Source organism: Rhodnius prolixus, unplaced genomic scaffold (genome assembly GCF_049639745.1).
Source record: "Rhodnius prolixus isolate KJV_2025 unplaced genomic scaffold, Rpr scaffold_2, whole genome shotgun sequence".
In the NCBI taxonomy this organism is placed as follows: domain Eukaryota; kingdom Metazoa; phylum Arthropoda; class Insecta; order Hemiptera; family Reduviidae; genus Rhodnius; species Rhodnius prolixus.
In genome coordinates, this window is record NW_027411592.1 from 49,783,006 (window position 1) to 49,797,980 (window position 14,975).

Here is a 14,975-nt window from a genome sequence, read left to right on the forward strand (position 1 = left end):
CGATATATCATGGGGTCCATGTCTCAAGTGGGATGCTGTAGAGCGAGAAAGAGGCAACCCTCTCCTGGAGAGCACAATGAATGTCTGCCCCTCTTTTACCTCCTTCACGGCCAACTCATGAGCACAAAAGGTGACACCCATAATTCCTCCACACTTTGACAACTTGTGAACTCTTTCGGCTGTGCGCACTACACTTTAATATATATATATATATATATATATATTTATTTTAAAGAAATATTCTTCTCTACATACTCCTTCTTCATCTTCGCCCCACGCTTCGGTCTTTCACTTCTCTCTGTTTGTCCTGGGCCGTCACACTTCTGTAACTATCTAGCCCTCTCATTCTCTTTTTTTTACTTTATCCACTGATTCAATATATATAGTCGGAGAATATCCTTTTTCCGCTGTCCGCTTGTCCTCCTACTAACTTAAAGATGTGAAAATATATACTTTGTGATTTATTATTACTTTATGTAAAGAGAGGAAAATATATATATATACATTGAATTAACATTCTAGCAATAATGTCAAGTTGTTGGTTTGATAGGCCGGAGAATAGGGGAGAAGGTGAATTATAATTACCTATATGGGAACAAACTTCACACCTTCTTGGCGCAGTGGATAGAGTTCCGCAAGTAATATTTTCTTGTAAAAGGTGTTGTGTAACCTGTGACCTCTCAGAAAACTCGGAAGGTTGCAATGGCTCGCAATAAGAAATACATGTTTTATAATAGCTAAAAATTTGGTTTATTTATATCTATTTTAACATCCACTTAAACTTTTACACAATGTGTAAAGTTCAACCCATTTAGTTACTTAATTATTTATCAAGAATTTGAAGAAGTTGATATTTATTAAATAAAGGAACTTTAGTCTTGAAATCACGATTGAATCCGCCAAATGAAGGATAATATTAATGATATCTATCTGTTTTTGTTTTCCTTAATTAACTATTTTCACAGGTTAGTTCACCTGATTTCCTATACAGATTTATTCCTATGTCACAATGTCGACAGAAGAATGTCACAAGTTTCTACAGTGAGAAGGAACAGTTTTAGGTACCTATTTCTGGACGTACAGCCTGCTTTCCTGTAGTGGACTCAAGTTAATCCTTGCTCACATCTATTTCTTCTTTATCCTTGCCTAATACTTCTCCAATTCTTCTAGATTTGCTGGAGAACATCGCTCACCCCGTGGAAACTGTAGGAAAGTATTCTTGGTCCAATTCTACTCGTTATATCTACACATTAACCTTGCTTCTGTGATCTCCATTATTAACCAAGATTTTGTCACTTACCAATCGTTCCCTCAATGTCTTAATGGAATATGCCTTCGAGAAATATGACCTCTGTTTTATAAGGAATGAAACTGCTTCATATCGAAATCTTCTAAAGTAAGTGCCTATTTTTTCAGGCGGGGCTTAACGTCCAACTACCAATTAGGTGTCGTGGAAGGAGGCGACTAGCAAACATACTTTACTGTTTTCTTTTATTAACCATTAAATAAAATCCGAGGCCTAAGACCGGGAATCAAACCCACTAAACCAACAATACATCTTAGCTTTGCGGGTTTAGTCTATAACCGCTATATCATTTCTTATGATGGAAGTTGGTGAATTGGTTTTTAAAGTTTGGTACTTAGAAATTGGTTCGGGAAGTTTGAAAGGAGCCCAGATTTAAATTCATCCAGCCAGAAGAAGGCATTGGCAGGAACCCTAGTTTTGTAATTATGGTTCTTAATGAAGTTTAAAAATTCGCAATTCTTTATTAGCTATAATTAAGAAAGTAAAATAAAAACTAATAAATAAATTAAAATCTGTATTATCTTTTTAGTAATTATTACATTTATGGAAACAATTTTAAGGTCAGTGTGAAAACAAATTAAGACGTCAGAACAACAATTATTTCCAAATAAACATATGTCAGTAGCAACTCTTTACATATTTACTAACGAAATATTTACCAAAATGGTACTTAAGTTCGTCTTTTTCTTTCTATTTATATATGATTTGTGTTGGAAGGTGGGTGAATGGATTGAGGAACCCTGGTGGGGAGTTGACAGCAAAGGGTCATCAGTTTTGGTTAAATCTTACCTCTTCGCAGTCACCTTATTTCATTCACAATCATTTATTGTTTGTGGCAGCATTAGCAGGGGAGCTAACCGATAATGTATTTCTAGGAAATGTATGAAATTTCTTAAAACAAATAATAAAAATAGTTGTGGTTCCCTTCCGGTGTATATTGGGGGCTTTTATTAAAATATTTTACTTTGACTTTCATCAATTAAACAGAGTAAATGAAGTACTTAATGGAATTTAGAGTTCATTAAAAGCAGAATCGTTCAGTTAGTTAAAGACAAAATCAAACTATTCAACCAGATTAAATTTTTTTGATTAAGACCCAACTTAGTTCGTTCGGAATTATACCTCAGCGTTTCACTAAACAAACTACATACATTTTTACACGCTTCTTAACAGTCTGACAGATTATGGAGTCCTAAAAACCGATAAATGAAACTACTAACTAAGTATGTTAGAATAAGAGGCCTGCCAGCTTCACCTAAAAGTTAAAGTTTAAAAAAAAAAAAAAAATCATTACAATGGGATATAAATTGTTGATAATGATGACACGCACAAAATGAGAAAACCGAAAGGAATTAGAAAATATAATTTGTTGAAACATCTCCTCTATTCTCCAGATTTGGCATCCCTGACTATCACTTAATCTTAAATCTGAAGAAACTAGGCTAGGAAATTTGGAAGTTTTGATCATGAGTGTAGAGGATGATAAACAATACTTGATGGATATTATGCGCACTTTCCAGAATCGCACTTGAGAATTAGAATTCATTTATCGGAAACAGATTTGGCGAAGTACGTATATTTATCTCGTATACTAAGCCTGTTTCAGCCAGGCAGAGAACTCTTCGTCTAGCTCTTATTTATATAAAGAGGAATTGTTATGTACGATTTGGATGAATGTAATTTAAGTTTTTGGCTCGATTGCAGTTGCTCAATCAATTCAGCAACCTATTAAGAATTGGAGGCAGTTTGCTGAGTTAAGGTCTGAAAATTATATTTTATTATTTGCAATAATGAAAAGTAAAATGTGTCCAGAAAAGGCACTGTAAAATATATACATATATAGAATTAATATAGATGGAAAGAGCTATTGACAAAAATATATATAAAAAATTGTAGCAATATATTAGTATTGAATAACTCTTATGAATAAAATGAACTGCTTTTAGTATAGCGTGTTTAATGTTAATATTTCATAAATAGATTTACATTGTCCGTTTCTTTAACGGTCAGGCTGGTTTGTTTCCAACTCACCGATATAGTAAAATTCATTGGACCTGTAAAACATTTATTTCTACGAAGATAATCTTATTCAAATAATACATAAAAATGCAAAGATCTTACTAACTTCTATTTATAAAGATAGACTAGATAATTATAGATAAAATTTATTAAATAGAATACTATTTCTCAGTTGGATTCTCTTTAGCAACAATGATTAAATGAAATCAACAATCGTCGATGAGACAAAAAAAGGGCTTCTAAAAATCCGTTTTTTATAAGTTGAATTAAACGAAGCTATATAGTTTAGCTTACGCGTGTGGGAAGTTAAAAATCATGCAAGAACCTACACTGTTGCAACTTTCAGAAATAATAATTATGATAATTAATATAATTAATTTTTAGTGATGAGATTTAAGGAAAATGATCTACACTAGCCTAGCTTATTTCCTTCATTTATTTGGGCAATTATAACAATAAATAATTCAGGTACAAAGAAGTGTAACACTCAAAATCACGCTGCACCAATCGGCAAGTCTCTTCAACATAGAGGAGTTCAAAAAAGGCCACTGTCTTTTAAGGAGTCCAGTCATGTTCTTAGAAAGATTTTGAACTAGAGAATATACTTGTGATTTTGATTAAGTTGAAGTGGAGTTTCCTGTATCTGATTTTGGTGAATTGTTAGATCAAAGGAATTTTATTGTATCGATGAGCATAGTTCGATTAGAGACGGAAAAGGTTTCTACAGATAGAAATGTTTTAAATGGTACAGATTGATTTCTTTGGAAATCAGAATATTTGGTTTAATGTTCAAGTCCATACGCCCAAATTAGTTTTAAAATAGATGTAAAAATTGGTCTTCTGTATCCAGACAGAAAAATTCGTCCAGAAAGAGATCTATCGTTTAAGTGTCTATCACATTGTCGAAAGATATTATTTAGTTCTCTTCTTTTTAAGTCTTTGTGTAGATTCCAATAAAGTTTTCGATCTAAGAAAAGCACAAGTATAGTTTATAAAAGACTGAAGAGTTTGTAATTCGACGAGGAGTAAAGATAAAGTTTAAACAATTACTTTAGCCCATTTCTTACACCAGGTGTATTTCCAGTTTTTGAGGATTATTATTTTGTAAACTATTTATGATTGGTGGACAGTTTGGCGTTATTTTCAGCATAGGTGAGAAGTGTAGTATTCGGACCAATTGGTATGTCTTAAGTGCAAAAAAAGATTGCAAATAAGTCCCAGAATGCTACCCTCTAGAACTCCAACAGCGACATGCTTGAGTGCGGTAAAGTATTATCCTATTTGTACTCTGAAATGCTTATCGGAGATAGTTACTCAGTAATCGTGACTTACCTATGTATTTCTTAATCAAACTTTTCATCATTTAGAGATCATTACAATAATGTGATCTAAAATGAAAAGGTAAAAAACTGAAGGTTATAGATTTGTAAAGATTGTGGTTTAATACGAGCTTAATCTTCTGCGACCAAAACTAATATTGTAGCTCATTTAAATATCTGTATTTGTACAAAGAAACGTGGACAGATTGTGAAGTTTACCTGTGGTTACACTTAAACTCATCTAATTGCGTACATAAAGGGCTGCAGCTTAAGTATTGGAAGTGTCAGATTGAGTGTTGTTTGTGATGAATGCATCAAATGTCTAGTCCATATCTTAAGTATAACATGATAATCATACCTCAGTATCAACTAATTGTTATTATAATCAAAAGTCTCATCACCAAATAGTAGAAATACATACGTATATTAATGCAGCAATTCTACAATTTTATTATGCAATTTTTCAACACTCTGCTAGAACGTAATATCGAAATGATGGCACAGAGGTTGATTTTATTCGTACCGGAGTTTTCAAAATGAATGAATATTTAATATATTTAAATTAATATTAAGAAATAAATTATCAAAACTGGTCAATATGTTTCATTCTCATCATTGTATAGCCATTGCCATTAATATATCGTAATTGAAAGCAGAGAAATCAAACATTATAAGTAGAAACAAAAACGTTCATAATATGTTAATGTAAGTGCATCACTGGAATTGATCTAAATATTTATTTTGAGCATTAATAAGGCACAATTTAGTCCTGGTTTTTTGATGTTCATTTTGTAGGACTAACTGATTCCCAGTCCTCTTTCTGCTGCTACGTCATACTGATCTGTTATTCTCAATACGAAATTAATATTAAAAAAAGAAAAATACCTACATTATTGGACGGCTACTATAATTAGAACATGTAATGACTGAAATCTTGACAGAGGCCTCGGACAATATGCTAATTTTTGTCTTTTTAAAAATGAATGTAAATTCTGTGAGCGTATGACATTCCTGTGTTACAGTTATGTCACCACTCCATTGTTCACTCCGCTTTTGTTTCTTCCTTCTGTTTCTTTAATCTTCTTGTTTTGTTATTTAAAAGTAAAAAGAAATAAATATATTAGTTTTTTAATATTTACTGGAGCTATTTTGAGTGCATAGCTGGCCTCTAGTTTTCTCTCACATTGTCTACAATTAGAATCAAAGGGATTCAAAGTCGAAGATTTCCTTGTACGAATCAAGTTTTCTTCCGATTCATTTGACAAAGATCATGAATTTTTCAAAATTTTAAAAGTAATTGTTACGACAGTAAATTTTATCCACTCTTTAATCCACAAAAAGTCGCTGGCAAATTAAGTGGGCAGTTACTAACGATAAACTATGGCGGGAGAGCAACTCCCCTCTACATCCTGCATAGTGGGGTATATTGTGGCGAAGGGAGTTTGGTAATAACTAGCCGAGTCACTGCGCATAGATACATACAGCACATTTATGGTTTACTTGCGATATTGGGCAATACCTGATGGGCAATATGGCTGTCTGCTTCGACCCCTCTGTGGAAGGGTACCTTTCCAGTTTAGTGCAATGTATCCCCCTTAAGTAAAGCTAGACTGAAATCGCGCTCAGCTCCACTAACTTCACGATTGCATGCAGCTCTTTCTGAAACTTTCCACTGCTTACTATATCAGTTAATTGTTATTTTTCACAAATAACATTACATAGAACCTATTAATCTGTAACCCGTCAATTTTTTTGTAAGGTCACTCTTAAGAATGTAAAAGTGCAAGTAGATCAAACTTTGGTCTACTTGTAGTGCGTATCTTACTACGTAGAAAACTGGTTCACGTCCAGTTTCCAAATCCAATATACCAATAACTATCTTCACTCATCTGATTCCTTTTGTAATTTCAATTAGAAGAGAAGATTGATTCAGCAGTAACGAGGATTTTGAAAGATCTGTCTTTTGGAGTACACTTTTATGAGTTCAATTAGACAACAAGTGCATTTTAAGAAAGGAGATTACCTTATGCACCAATCATAAAATCTTTGGAAAAAAAGATAACTGTCTTCTCAAATACTAAATATCCGATTATGACACGGAGTTTAGGATTTCATTATATTGCAGAAAGAAGCTTCTCTTAAACGTAAATATAACAAGGGCACTATGTACTGTGAATGTGCAAAAATAAATAAATACAATAATAATAACTGTAATTGGCATCAATCTTTATTCTATTTGGAATAAAAAGTCACCAAAAACATGAGCAATAATCAACCATTACCAAACTATTTAACAATCAAAGAATATTTATTTTTTAATAAAATGCTAATAATTAGAAATAAAAGATAATTTTTACATTATTATTCAGGTGTCGGATTTAAGAAGTAAACTTCCAGATCATGCATTAACAGGTTCTATTATATATACAATAAATTTACATATAAAACTAATTTATTTTAAACAAGACAAAGGTTAATATGTGTCTTGTTACATCCAATATTATAAACTTTATAATAATAAAGTAAATAGTAATGTATATATTTACAAGTAAATTACAATAGACAACAATAATACTAGTATGTTTATATGTGTTGCGCACTCAGCACATACATATTTTCTATAATTATAATAATGTGTGAAAAAATGCAAATTTTTATGTAATGAGAGGATAAAATATTAGTTTAATTTCTGCAAATTATATTTTCTCTTTATAATAACTTGCTTTCGTTTTGCTTAAAGAGTAATAAGGACGTAATTCTCTTAAGTAATCTTCATCTTGAATACATTTATTTTATTAGGGTGATAAATAAAACCCGGCGTCCAACGAACCTGTTGTTAATGTATTCAACATAGATTTGTGAGTTTATTTAAGAGCGACCGCATTGTACTAATGGTACAAGATTTGTCCATTTTGTCTTGGTTCCTTGCTACTTAATTAGATTTCATTTATTCCAAGTGCATGTACCACTGGGTACATCTCATCTGTTTGTGTGAATTCGTATGAAAAATGAGAATAGTTTTTTAGCTTGTTTGAATAAGATATTTGAAGAAATAAACTCATCTATTTATCCAGGATCTTTCAATTTTTTAATAAATATGTAATTCACATAAAATTACTACAGAAGCAATTCTAAATATGAATATACGATAATGTTAACATACAAAAAGATTAGTAGTAATAAAGTTATAACATAGAATGAGAACAGAGTAGAAATTACGTTGGTATAAGTATTTTGTTGGCTTTACGATATTTGGATATTTATGAAACTAACGAACAATGATCGTTCAAATCCTTTAAAGCTCTGAACAGCAGACGATGTAAACGTTTAAAGCAGTGATAGTTAAAAGTTTTTAACATCTAATCGTGAAAGAGAGGGATGTATTGTGTACACGTTTATAGAACGGCAAAGTGACGACCAGACGCACGCCTACCCCTTGATGTGATCACCGAGCGTGACGTAGCCCTCCTCTCAAGGGGATAACAATGCCTACCGCATATGGCTCTTGTCATAGCCACGATTTAGTCCCCATTGTCGTTCCCATCGTTTTTCCTATACACACTCTTTCACTTTCGGTGCGAACAAGCCATTTCCTTCTGGGGCCAATGTCAACAAAACTCCCTCCATCCTCTCGTATTCCAAATATGTTACACTTTGTTACAATAGGTGTGAAAGATTTATTCTTTCTTTCACAAAATTACTACACTTAATTTAATTGTAGCACGAATTCCGATATTAAAAGTGTAATCATTTATCCCAATATCATTAAAGCCTTGTTTTAAGTAAGAGTAGCACTACAGTTGAACCTCTCAATAACGGATACTGGCGGGGTAAAGCAAAGTGGCCGCTATCTGGAGGTGGCCGTTAGAAGGAGGTAGGCAAGTTTCATAATGAAAAAATATGGGTTTTTTTTTCCAAACATCTATTTAAAAATTGTTTGTTATTCATAGATTTAAAAACGTAAATTTAGCTATCTGATATGCATCAAATTTTTCTTAATTATCCAAAAAATTCATCAAAAAACTACATATTATTGACTTATTTAATAATTTTTATAATAATCATCACATTTATTCATAACAATAATAATTTTGGGTAAAATTATCATCATAATAAAAAATAATATTTTATTTAAACATTTCTCTGATAATTATAATTTATATATTATATGGTTTTTGCTAAATCTTCCAACACATTTATTTTCTCTTCTAGAGTTAACCACTTTCGTTTGAGAGACATATCGGGAAAAAATAATATTGTTCGTCCAAAGTAATATTGAAAAATGATTAAAATGGTACAAGATGTATGAGCTTACATAGGAAACTTTAGGGAAAACCAGAAAAAAAGAAAAACTTGAGAGGGGATAATTATTTTGATCACCGCGTCAAACGAACTTTTAATAATAAGGTGGTCGTTGGTGGTGTGAGGTGAAACATATCTGTTCCCCAAAATCATTGTCCGCGGTCGCTATGTAGAGTGTCCGTTAGACGGAGGTTCTTTTATATAGAAAGTGTATAGGGGAAATCCAAAAACTGCCCGTAAATGGAGGTGGCCGCTAGTGATAGTGCCTTTTTTGGGAGTTCCGACTGTATTTTAATTATTTTCACGTTGAAACTTGTTTTTACAGATCCTCTTTTATAGGGCTAACCTTTTCTTTCTTTAGTTTTCGATTCAACAGCCACCAGATGGACGCTGAATATCTCTATAGATGTCCTGAAGTTTCTAATTGTTCGTTTTAGACATTTTGAGGTAGGTCAGAAGTTAAAAGTTCAGCCAGAAATTTGAGAATTGTACGCAATAGAATTTTTTTGTTATTAAAGTTTTCTTTTTTAATGAAAAATTACTATTTTCTTTCAACCCAAAGTAGAAAAACCAGTTTATAAGATAACAGCGAGAGACAGAGATAAAAACAAAAAAAAACAGCATCTACCTCACTCTAGGTAAGACAATAACTTAATGTAGTTTTCTTCCAAAGTATTAGACACAATGTTTGCCCATAGAAACAACGGGTGGCCCAACATTAGAGAATCCTAAAGTGGTACTCTAACAATTCTCTACAATAAATACAACGTTATGATAATAGACTGGCAATAAGAAGTCCATGAAGAAGACAATATCGTATCCATAGTCCACCAGACTGGAGTACCATTCTGTTTGCTGGCCTCAGCGCTCCGGGTGGCGACCTACATCGAATTATGAGGCTGAAACCTCACTATATTCTTCCTTTTTCTTGATCTTTTTTTTCACCATCACATACTGTGATCAACTATATACACCTTGCTACATAATGTTCTGATTTCTACATCAGAATAAAAACAAACGTGGTGTTAAATATTGTGACAAAATTCTCTGTAGCTGAGATATCATTAATTGATTTTTAAAAAGCCAAAACATAAGAATTAAATTAGGATTATATTATGAAATTATGGTCTTATTTTCAATTATTCAGCGGCTAGAGACGAAGACCGTAAAGCTATGATGTTTCGTGGCACTGGGTTCGAAAATTTATTTTAAATTAAGGAAGCGAGAAAAGTTGCTTTACAAATTACTCTTTCATTCTGTACTAATTTTAAATTGTCTACTAAAAAAAGGTGTCTAGAAATGTATCTTAATGAGTGTGAAATCAGCTTCTGAAATGTACTTCGTTGAAAATTGTCTGCCAAAGAGATTTGAAATAATATTTCTATTGCCCTTTTATTATATTAAATTGAATCATTTTTAAAAATTAATTTTGAAATAAGAAAAAAAAAAAAATTACAAAGAAGGACCACCTAAGAAAGCTTGCATAAATTTGTTGTCTGTTATTGTTGAATGGCCGATGTATTTCAATGTACCGGTAGTACATTATGCTAAGACAAAAACTTGGAAAGCGTACCGAACAACATTCATAGAGAGACAGAAAGACGACTGTCTGTAGCTTCTGAAAAGAATTTCTCACGATGACAGCAATATATTGAATGAATATATATGTGTACTTTATTTTTCTGAATAGACAAAAGATGTTTTAGTGACAGGCGACTTCTTGACATACGTTTCATGTAGCTAGCTGTATTTCCTGTTATATACCTTACACTGCCACTGTTATTGTATACTTGCGTTTTATTTTTTTTATTTAAAATGAATAAAAGCTGTTAATTATTAACGAAAACAGAAAAAAAGCTGTTGTTCTAAAATATAGAAATATAGGTATATATATTTTTAATTCAGTAATTTTTAAACTATGATCTTTGCTTATTACTTGTGTAATATTTAGGATAAAATAGTTCACATAATCTTTAAGAATATTAGCTCGACATTGCCCTCTAAATTAATGGGAAATGTTGAAAATGTGCGCAGTTGTTTACTACGTTTCTAGCTGCAGTAATTTCCAATAGTTGTTTTACTGATATAAAAATACTTTCAAAAGTAATTGTTACTGAATCTTTTGATTCTTTAAAGCTACGAAGTTAGAGGAGTAATTAAACTGATAGAGAAATGTGGTGGCACGAGGTTGGTTGGAGAACGATGCCTCACTTAGAATTGAATTGAAAATTGGTGCAAATAGTACTGGCTTAATAAATCACCTTGTCGACGTTCAAAAACTTCGACAAATAATAAAGTAATTAATAAAAAAAGTAATATCTGATTAAATAAACTACGAACTGAGACAGGTGAAGCGAAATATTTTTTCCTCCCGACATTTAAATAAAAAACAAAAAAAAAGGAAAGCATATCATCGCTACAATATAACCCAAGGAATTTTTACTACATGAAATATGGCAAATGCCTTTATAATTAGGTATTTTAAATACAAACACAGCTTCTATAAAAAACAACTCTTTGGTTAAAAAAAAAAAAAAATAACTTCACTCATGGAGGAGATGAGGGGGATATAAAGAAGCTGAGGCCACCTACTATTTTCATTCTCAAACTCTAAAAAATATAAAATTAAAAGTTTATTTTATACTAGATAATGACAAGTCTTCCGGTTTTACAAGATTTGTTATACGACGTTTCTAACGGCAAGTTTGTTTAGAGACCTGGAGACTTGTCCAGCCAGTCACCCCACTGCTGCACGGCAAATGAAGGAAATACAGAAAATAAATGAGTAAAATATTTTAGAGTGCATTTCTTATTTTACGATATTAATGGATTTACAATTTTTTGGGCGAACAGAGTTCTAACCTAAAGTACCATTATTTTTATTATCTCGCTGAACTAATGTCGCTTTTAATTATCTATGCACAATTCCTGTAAAGTTTTGCTAATTGGCTCCCAGGCAATCATATGGACGCTTTCCTCATCGGCAATTAAAGGAAGTTGGCATCCTGTAAAGAATAACAAGATTAATGCGGTAAACAAGACATTGCGTGATCTATAGTATCGAGGACGCTGTCCGCCTTGGTAGAAAGAGCTCAAGAAAGCATCAAACGTATCTTGCTCATGTAAGATATGCGAGAAATCGCACGATGCCTCAATACTGTTCTACGAGAAGCATGGTTACTTAGGTAAAAACGAATAAGGCAAGAATGTTGATCAACTTGTGAATTATCACAGATATTTTCATCAGGTTTTAAGAAATTCTTGGCTTACAATCAAGCGGAATAAGCTACAATACAACTGAACCATTGTAGCTAAGCACTCCTACAATTCCAGATTTAAATAAAATTGGTTCTCCAAATGTTAGTACAGCATATATTTCCGAGTACCTTGTCATGTTTTCTCTAAAACTGCTTAAAACGTTGTGGAGCATGAATAATAATGAATAATACAAGAAAACTGAATTAGAAACCATGCGCAAATAAAATTAGAAAATATTGAACAAAATGCCCAATTTTCACTTACTTTTTTCTTCGATTAAATCACAATATTCGTAATTTTTCTGCTTCTGGTCAACTTTAGAAGTACAAATCAAAGGATATAATATGGAAACCATTTTTATTTTTGGATTTTCGTGATACAACATTTTTATTCTATAATTCATGAAATACCTATGGGGGAAAATGAGTAAGAAAAATTTTAATAGTATTTTTCGTAGAAATAATTAGGGATAAAGAATTGACCAATTGCCGAAGCATATTGGAAGTGTGAAATGTAGGCGGTCTGTTGAACCAATAAAAAAACAAAAATGTTAGCTGGTCACACCTTCTTTAAATAGGCCACGCCCCGACCAATGAGAACCTAAACCTAGCTAGTAAATTAAATGATGGTTAAATAATTTCACTATTCATACAAAAAATTTTTGTTTACTTTTATTTTAGTTCTATAAATTTGAACGTATCCAATTTTTGCAAATATTTACCTCTAATAAATCTATTGGAAATTCTAATCGATAATTTTGAAAAATGAAATTTACTTTAATTATTTCCATACAAATACAAAATTTACTTCTTTATTCTGTTTTCGTCCATTTAAGCTACATAAAATTAAAACTTAATCCTGGAAGCTTGCGACGCTCATTGTTTTAGAACGATTGTTTTTAAACGTGATCTATCAATTATACTCATCGATTTCACATTTATTTGTAGGAATTCTTGAAGTGATTGTGGCTAGTCTTTGTTTTTAAGTATAGATCTAAATTTAAAGGTATCGCTTTTTAATCCATCTGATTTCCTTTTTAATCATAGGAGTGGTCCATGAAGTTATGGCTGTTTGATGTAATATTGTTACTGGGCACATCAAAATAAGGAATATTAGAATGTATTCGAGGTTACTTACATAGTTTGAAATTTGTTTAACCTAGTTCTAAAGAAAAAAGTTTCATAAGTATATACCCATGCAAGAAGGGCTACTTATAAGAAACAAATGTTTATTCTATAATGCTTTTCTTGAGTGTTTGTCAACAAGCAATGTAAGAGTACCTACCCTTGCACCACAAGAGGCCTAATGGACAACTTCAATTTTACCTGCAACGTTTTGGTATTGATGTTAAGTTTTATTCATTAACTAGCTTCAAAAACTGTATAGTTACTGTGAGCAAAGCGTTTACTGAGACTGGGTGCAGATATCTATCCATCATAACTAAAAAGGAAAGTTCGCAGAAAATTTATATTTCATATTTCGACTAGGTGCCACCAAGAGATATTAAATAAGGAGATTGGTCAAAATATGTGAACAGAATATGTGAGCACTGCTCTCAAATAACAGAGAGTATCTTTTTTGTAAATAAGTATGTATAGTATAATCTTGTTTTGATCCGTTTTCTAATAAATATGAGTTAAACAATTCCAACGTTTATTTTAATCGCCATATACAAAAAAAAAAAAAAACCTATATTATTTCAAATAATATTGTAAGAGTATAATGGAACAAAACAATAAAAAAAGGTGATAAAATTGAACATGCTTGAAGCGAGCAGTGGAAGAATGAGGTTTGGACAGCGTTTTGCAGACATGGAACAAGAATCGGCAGTCATAATGTATGTTGAGTTACTGACGTGCGACAGCCATAAAACTGTCCACGGCTTCATCAACTTCTTCAGCACACTCTTTTTAACACAGGATATCTCGCACATTCTCACTTCAAACATGCGCGCACAACTTACCATGTCAATGTAACTGCTAATATCCCTTAGAATTTTTAATTTTCTATGGTAATATATATATATATTTTTTTCAAGTCAGTATATCTTTAGAACTTAAAGTGTTCATTCTCAGTAGATCCTTGTATACTCTCAGATGTTCAGTTGTTATTATCGATTCATTGTGATTAAATGTTATCATTTTGTGGGGAAAAAATGGTGGTTGTGAATCTTCAAACAACTCCTAATACTATTTAGAACGTTTTCTCTCACTAATATTCATTAAACACCAATTATTTGAACTATATATAATTCTCACCAACTTATAGTTTGTAAAACCGTACATCATATTGAATCATTTCTTTCAAACAGGGTAGCCAACCCATACCCCTACCCGAAGGCTGCCTTAACATGATTTGTTCAAAAAAAGGAAATGTTAAAAGAAAAATTCTTAAATCTAAAGAGTTTGGAAAGTATATTACGAAGTTTACAGAGAAGCTAGGTACCATTTTCGAGAATTTGAACAACCCATTGAGTAAAAAGATACTTCCGTTTGGGAAATCTTGTTCAAACTTTTATTTTTTACCCCCCTTAAACAGCTCATAAAAATTAGGAACGTTACAGAGAAATGGAAATTTAAATGGAATCTTAATACCATCTTTCACAGCAGTAATATTGTTAATCGAAGGCGCCACGGTAGCCGAGCGGGTTAAGAGGCGAGACCTGCAAAGCTAATAGGCATTGTGGTACTGGGTTCGATTCCCGGTCTTTAGGCCTTGGATTTTATTTAATGGTTAAATGAGAAATAGTAAAATACGTTTGCTATTCGCCT

General features: G+C 32.0%; 1 protein-coding gene across 1 annotated transcript in view; it reads left to right on the top strand.

The window, feature by feature from the left end:
* Awh (LIM/homeobox protein arrowhead) overlaps positions 1 to 14,975 on the top strand; it is a 66,579-nt gene that overhangs the window by 24,603 nt on the left and 27,001 nt on the right. The gene's annotated exons all lie outside the window — the stretch shown is intronic.